The sequence below is a fragment of the Limulus polyphemus genome, unplaced genomic scaffold (genome assembly GCF_000517525.1).
Source record: "Limulus polyphemus unplaced genomic scaffold, Limulus_polyphemus-2.1.2 Scaffold6152, whole genome shotgun sequence".
Lineage (NCBI taxonomy): Eukaryota > Metazoa > Arthropoda > Merostomata > Xiphosura > Limulidae > Limulus > Limulus polyphemus.
Window position 1 is genome coordinate 23,301 of NW_013671762.1, and position 8,240 is coordinate 31,540.

The 8,240-nt window shown below is 31.2% G+C and overlaps 1 long non-coding RNA gene across 1 annotated transcript in view; it reads left to right on the forward strand.

Moving 5' to 3' along the window:
• Positions 1-3,308: 3,308 nt before the first annotated feature.
• LOC111089413 overlaps positions 3,309-8,240 on the forward strand; it is a 31,093-nt gene continuing 26,161 nt past the window's right edge. Inside the window, exon 1 of the long non-coding RNA XR_002613709.1 lies at positions 3,309-3,652. This is a non-coding gene — a long non-coding RNA (uncharacterized LOC111089413). The remainder of the gene's footprint in view (positions 3,653-8,240) is intronic.

The window sequence follows — 8,240 nt, forward strand, 5'->3', positions numbered from 1 at the left end:
AAGTAATTTTATCACTCCACAGACACCATGCTTCGGCTGACCGACTTGGTGCTGACTTTCAATGCCTTTTATTTTTACGGAAAAACATAGCAACAGTCACTAGGTTACATGGGAACCAAAATGGGTCAACCCTTAGCAAACGTTTTTGTTAGTTATGTAAATTAACAACTTTTCACCCGAAAACTTCCCATCTTTTTATCAGGTACATCGACGATATTCTGGGTCGTTTTACTGGACACAAAGATGAACTTGACCTTTTCATTTATTATGCCGAAACTTATCCCCCATCTCTTAAATTTACTTCCCAAATTTCTAGTCATAAAGCTAATATTTTTTAAACATCACTATTGACATTTCCACATCTAGATTTACTATCAACATAAGTTAAAAACCCATTGATAACCATTCCTATTTACACTTTAATTATTTCCATCCCTATGAGCACAAACACGCTATCCCTAAGGGACAGTTACTACGTTTGAGACGTCTATGCTCCGACAACACTGACATCAGGTGTAAAGCAAACGACGTGACTCATTATTTTAGACATCAGAACTATCCCGAAAACACCATTGAAAAGGCTAAACTATCCACATTCAGTTTATCACAAGCTGATTGTCTCCACTCTAAGAACAAACCACATAGTGACAGAGTTCTTTTAGTCGTTCACATACTATCTTTTAACCAGACATTGTCCAAAGCAACTTTACCTTACTAACAAGAGACAACACATCCAACGACAATTGTCCAAAGCAACTTTACCTTACTAACAAGAGACAACACATCTAACGACAATTGTCCAAAGCACTTTACCTTACTAACAATAGACAACACATCTAACGACAATTGTCCAAAGCAACTTTACCTTACTAACAAGAGACAACACATCTAACGACAACTGTCCAAAGCAACTTTACCTTACTAACAAGAGACAACACATCTAACGACAATTGTCCAAAGCAACTTTACCTTACTAACAATAGACAACACATCTAACGACAATTGTCCAAAGCACTTTACCTTATTAACAAAAGACAACACATCTAACGACAATTCTCCAAAGCAACTTTACCTTACTAACAAGAGACAACACATCTAACGACAATTGTCCAAAGCAACTTTACCTTACTAACAAGAGACAACACATCTAACGACAACTGTCCAAAGCAACTTTACCTTACTAACAATAGACAACACAACCTTACTACAAATAGACAACACATCTAACGACAATTGTCCAAAGCAACTTTACCTTACTAACAAGAGACAACACATCTAACGACAACTTGTCCAAAGCACTTTACCTTACTAACAAGATACAACACATCTAACGACAACTGTCCAAAGCACTTTACCTTACTAACAAGATACAACACATCTAACGACAATTGTCCAATGCAACATTACCTTACTAACAAGAGACAACACATCTAACGACAATTGTCCAAAGCAACTTTACTTTACTAACAAGAGACAACACATCTAACGACAATTGTCCAAAGCAACTTTACCTTACTAACAAGATACAACACATCTAACGACAATTGTCCAAAGCAACTTTACCTTATTAACAAGAGACAACACATCTAACGACAATTGTCCAAGGCAACTTTACCTTACTAACAATAGTCAACACATCTAACGACAGTTGTCCAAAGCAACTTTACCTTACAAACAAGAGACAACACATCTAACGACATTTTTACCACCCCACCTTTAATTTCTTTAGAACGTGAGAGTACGTCTAGTACATTCCAAATTACAGACTGAAGTGTCTTAACTTACACAAACTAACGGAACTCGTTCATGTGGACGAACTATTTGCCTCACATGCTATTATATCACCAACTTATCGACTCTGTCCAGTTCTACCTTTACCTTTCACGCCCAATTCACCTGTACACCAGAGTGCATTATTTACTGTATTCGCTGTACTAGATGTAAATAACACTATATTGGGGAAACTATATACAGATTAGGTGACAGATTGTGTGAACATCTCCGACTTGTACGCAACGGCACCATCGGCCATCCAGTTATTAAACACTCCAACTCCCTGGATCACAACGGAATTGACAACATAAGCGTACTTGTTTTATTACATGCCCCCACAACAAGCATGATCGCGAAAGCCTAGAACATAAACTTGTATTTAAACTAGATTCTTTCGCACAAAATGGAATTAATGAACGTTTTTCTTTTAATTAAATGATTACAGCTTCTGTTAATATTTCTTTGCCACCACTGTTAACTTGACACCGACTATTCATATTTCCCTGACCATTTTTATCATTATTAAATTATTATTGTATCATTTTTATTATTATTATGAAATTATTATTGTATCATTTTTATTATTATTAGATTATTATTGTATCATTTTTATCATTATTAAATTATTATTGTATCATTTTTATTATTATTATGAAATTATTATTGTATCATTTTTATTATTATTAGATTATTATTGTATCATTTTTATCATTATTAAATTATTATTGTATCATTTTTATTATTATTAAATTATTATTGTATCATTTTTATTATTATTAGAAATTATTATTGTATCATTTTTATTATTATTATGAAATTATTATTGTATCATTTTTATTATTATTAGATTATTATTGTATCATTTTTATCATTATTAAATTATTATTGTATCATTTTTATCATTATTAAATTATTATTGTATCATTTTTATCATTATTAAATTATTATTGTATCATTTTTATTATTATTATATTATTATTGTATCATTTTTATTTTTATTATATTATTATTGTATCATTTTTATTATTATTAAATTATTATTGTATCATTTTTCAAATTTATGTTTATTACTTTTCTGTGTCCTTTTAATTTCTAAATCCAATTTCTGTAACTCTAATATTTTTTCCCATTTTTTAAAACTGTTATAGAACCACTTCAACAATGTTCCTTCTAACAATACTTTTGTTAACGTGCTCCAGACAGCACGTACGTAATTTAGAATCTAATTATATTATTAACTCTTAAACGATTCTATCCAAACCTTTTTTTCTATGTAACATGGTTTAAACTGCCTGACGAAGGGATTCTGCCCGAAACGTTGCAAATAATAATAAAGTTTAGTTACAGACGTGCTTTTTACCAACTTTGAACACATTTTTCATTTCTTTACTGTACTTAGTAGTATCAGTACATAAACTTATAATGTTATTCTACGACCTAACGTTAGACCTTTTTAAAAATTTTATAAGCCTTTAATATGTTGTACAAAATATCTACTAAAGTACATTTACATCCGCCTTTTGTTTACATCCGTTGAAATTAAGTGCGCGGGCATGCGCATTTAGATAGTAAAGTGCGAGCAAACAAAAAGCGAGTATTTTTATAATAGAAGATATATTTCGAATCTTTTCGTAAACCTATACAAGAGCTATTATGTGCATACGCATAGCTGTCCCTAATCTTCAAGTGATAGACTAGAGGGAAGGTAGCTACTCTACAGCACCCACCGCAAACTCTTGTCGAACCGAATGGTGGGATATGACCGTCATTCTTAGATTTTCGGGAACGGGACGAGAATCAAGAACTCTCGGAGTCACGGTCTGGGCAAACTAAAATCTCGGCCACGCCCGGTCTACTGAATTAGTAGAAGGTCATCAAGGTATAGTAAATATGAGACCTATCATACACATAATATTGTTTTTCTTTTAACTTGATTGCTATAGAATAAGTTTGATATTAAAGCGGTACTGTCGAATTACAACCCTTTATTTATATAAACAAATCAAAAACTTTGTCCAGTAGCGACTCAAAATGTGTCGTCCCATTGTAAGCTCTAAAACATTAGCGAAACTGTATCGCATGATAAACAATACAGTATTTTTATACATCAGATCTCGTGAAATATTTATTCAGTTCGACGTAAATCAGATCTCATGTGTAGTTATGTTAGTATTTCAGCCCCAAACACTGATTGGCTGCCTCGTGGGGGAGGGGGGGGGGTACCAATAACAATGATGACATCATAATTTCAAAATGTCAAAGACGCGTTGCTAGACCGCCATGACCGGCGGCCATGATGCCCAAAGATTGCCACCAGGGAGCACGTTGCTAAGCCGCCATAACAGGCGGCAATAATGGATTATAATAGTAGAGGATGAATTACTCGGCTGCTATGACTCATACAATACATGTCTATAATTAATCACTAATTCATTAATCAATTAAATTATTTATAATTAAATCGTCCTAAAAAGGACGATTAAAACTAATTCATCAAATAATTTATAATTAATTTGTCCTAGAAACGATGCTTATCATTAAATTATTAATTACATTTCCTGTCCTAAAAGGTCGGTAAAAAAATTAAACTTTACCCAATCACGTGATTAAAGACTTTCAGTAGTAATTTATCAATTAATTAATACAATTGCAATTCGTCCTAAAAGGACTATATCTTAATGCAAACTTAATCAATCAAGTGTTTGATGATTTTCAGTACTAATTAATTAATTAATTATATTTCATGTCCTAAAAGGTCTATATCTTACTAAATCAAGTTATTAAAGATTTTCAGTGATATATAAATATATATATATATATATATATAATAAAAGAGCTGAACAGAATAATTCTTTTTAATAATTTATTTATTTTCTCAATTTTGCAATCTGTTCTACATTCACGCATATTAAAGACGTATTTACATGAAAACCTCAATTAATTACCATTACTTTAAGGACTGTGTGTAGGATTTTAACAAATATGCTGTGACAGTACTTCCACATGTGATCAATGTCAAAAACATTATTTAATGTAACATGTTTGAATGAGATAACAACTTAAATTTTACTATGTATGATTAATTACTGTTATAGAATAACAACACTTACCATAAATCTTTGCGGACCACATTAATGATGTAACATGTTCAAAACACAGTCTACAAGATATTTGTGTCCTTTCTAATTTGCGCCAATGAAAGCATAGAATCACGAAACACACATACAATTTTCTACATGTTGTTTCTATTATAAGTTCACAAAACTAATGAACCCTGTGATCTCCAACTGAAGTCAACTAGAACATGCATATAGACAGATATTGTAAGAAGAAAGAATTGAGACAACACGTGATCAAAGACTAGACATGTAAAGCTTTCTTTACAGTACATTGGATATACTAACACCACTAACCTTTAATTCAACATACAGTTTACTAAGTCTGACTCATTGAAGGACACTGACCAGCTTGGTTAAGAAAATATACAAGTTAGAAAAACCACATGCTTAGAATGATAAAGGTCAGTTCTGAGTTGATCAAGCCTAGTGAAGGTGCAAAGTAAGTGCTTATTGTGTTGCAATGTAAAAGTAGAGCAGAGTTTGACGAAAACACACGAGTTGAAGAAATATAAATAAAGAAGCATGATGAATCACAGATTAAGTATATGTGGTCACAGTCGGAAGTGTTTGATACTCAAGGCTACTGACATGCTTGGTAGAAAATCCATAGGATTAGAATGGCAAATTCTTTCCCAATATCTTGTTAGCTAGTCCAAGAACCATAAAATATAAACCAAGTCATTAAAGTTTTCAGTTACGTGAATTATACAATTTGGTCTTTGTCATATATTATTATACATACAAAGCATCAATTACTATAATCGTTTCTAGCGTTGTAAGTCCGGAGACATACCGCTGTGCAACTGGGGGCCACTAAATAAGAATAAAATTCAAATTTGTGTTTGATCAGTAAAATTTCAGCCAAACTTTGACACTGTTCTATTCTTAGGTGGTCGTCATGTGGTCACTGACATACAACTTGTTCAAGTAGATTATTACTTACCATAAATGAAACAAAAGGGCGAGTATTCAAAGTTGTTTTTTCTTATTTTAGAAACTATACAAAACATTTCATACATTGGAAAAGTAAAGTGTCTGTCCCCCTTGGTGCTGACCTTCACATACCACTCCCCTACAGATTAAAACTGATGTGTTGTCTTGTCTTCAATAGTAGTAAGTACCGTTTTAACTGATACTTTGATACATTTCCAGCAGGCTAGAAATGTGGTATCTGAAGCTAATAACTGGTGTGGTGTTTTAACAGATACATTATATACATGTTGATACATTTCCAGCCAGCTAGAAATGTCATATCTAATATTATAGTACATTAATAACTGATATAATATTCTAACCGATACTTTGATACATTTCCAGCCGACACTATGAACTCGAGTACTGGACATTAGGTCCTCCATCAACGATAGACTTATATGTTCAAGAAAGTCAGCGTATGTTTAGATAGAGTACAAGTTTTTTTGTAGGTCTGTACTAGAGGAAACTCCGATTATCTCTGTATTTGTCTGCTACTTTTATTTAGACTGAAACCTCTAGGATGTCGTCAAACACCTGGTCTCTAACATTTTTTTTCACCCGTAAAAATAACATTATTGTAACAATAACTTCACTAATTTACCGTCAAAAGACATCAATGATCACAAAACTAATGTAAATGTGTCTCCATTCTGTACTAGTTACCATTTATTCTTTAATATAAAACCTTAAATAATTGTAATTTAAGTAGAACTGTGTGATAATGTGACAAGACATATTCCTGTTCCTACAGTGAACTTTACTAAATATCCTAAAACAAGTATATACGGCAGTTATTATAGAGCCCTTCAACTGTTATGCGTCAGTGACCATGTGATGACCACCTAAGAATAGAGCAGTGTCAAAGTTTGTCTGAAATGTTACTGATCAAACACAACTTTAAATATAATCTTATTTAATGGCTTTCAATGATAATGACATATATGGGTCTACAAGTTAGTTTCAATGTTTTGTTAACTTTAAATAGAAAACGTATGGATAAACAGTAAGTCATTCATTTATTGTTTTTAGTTGTAGCAAAATGAATCACTAGACAAATGACATAAAGGTGAAATAGTGCTTTTGTATATTTTACTTGTAAAAGCAATACAACTGGTTTGTTAAAATCCTGCGGACAGTCGTTAAAATAATGGTAATTAAATCTAGTCATATGACTCGTGTATTTTTAGTGTTAACAAAAGACAGTTGCAAAGTTTGTAACATAATACATGGAAAATTGTTTTTTTAAAAGGGGGATGTCAACATGGTGATTGGTATTCCCCAAAGATATTTTAGACAATTAGTATGTTCTGTGTGTAATTGTTATGACATTGATTGTCAGTGTAATAAATCATGGTGGAAATGTTTATGCAAAAAACCTTTGTCCTGTCTTTGGGTTAAAAAGTGTTGTAAAATAAATTTATTCCTGCTGTTAGATAAATCAAAACTGGTCATTGATCTCAACGTACAGTATTTGAAATCTTCGTCGAATATATAACAACATTGTTTCGAATTACGAGATAATTAAAAAAATAATGAAATTTCATAAATTTAAGTAGAATCAATCTTTCCTTTTGAAAAATTGTTCTAAGCCAACTGAAACAGCCTGCACATTTGCTGTATGTCGTGTAAATATGTAGCCAGTGACAGATTATTATATTTGATTTTTACTTTAATAAAACTTTCCCATAAACATTAAATATATTATAAATATATAGATAGCTACAGAGTGTTATAATTAAATTTAATTTCAATAAAAGTTTTCCATAAAAATTAAATATATTATAAATATACAGATAGCAACAGTGTGTTATAATTTAATTTGATTTTAATAAAAGTTTCTGTAAATATATTATAAATGTTACACATTTAAGTATAATAGAACTTTCAGTTTATTCTAAGTGGACTGAAGCACTCTGATAGTTTTCAGACACCATATGTAATTATGTAATAATCGTATGCTGAGTAATTAATTAATCATTTAAACGTTATGCAAATAACTATGTTTGCTGACTTAAATTTCAGTAAAACTAATTAAAGTATGGTATACACATGGAGAGTTCATTATTAAATATATTGTGTATAGATATTGTATTATAATTATGGTCTAATTGAATACATTTAGTGATTTGTAAAATAAATATTAACCTGATGTAGAGTTTATTATTAATTTTATATCCCGGGTTTCGATACCCATGGTGGGCACAGCACAAATAGTCCAACAAACTTATTCAATGGCTGCAAAGTTTTGTGAGTTTTTATTTTTATGGTATGATTTAAACTTAAAGTGAATAATCTATAGAAAATGGTAAGTTTTGTTGTTTTAAGTATTTTCTATATTAGTAAACTAATTGGTTAAAGACAACATATGATGAC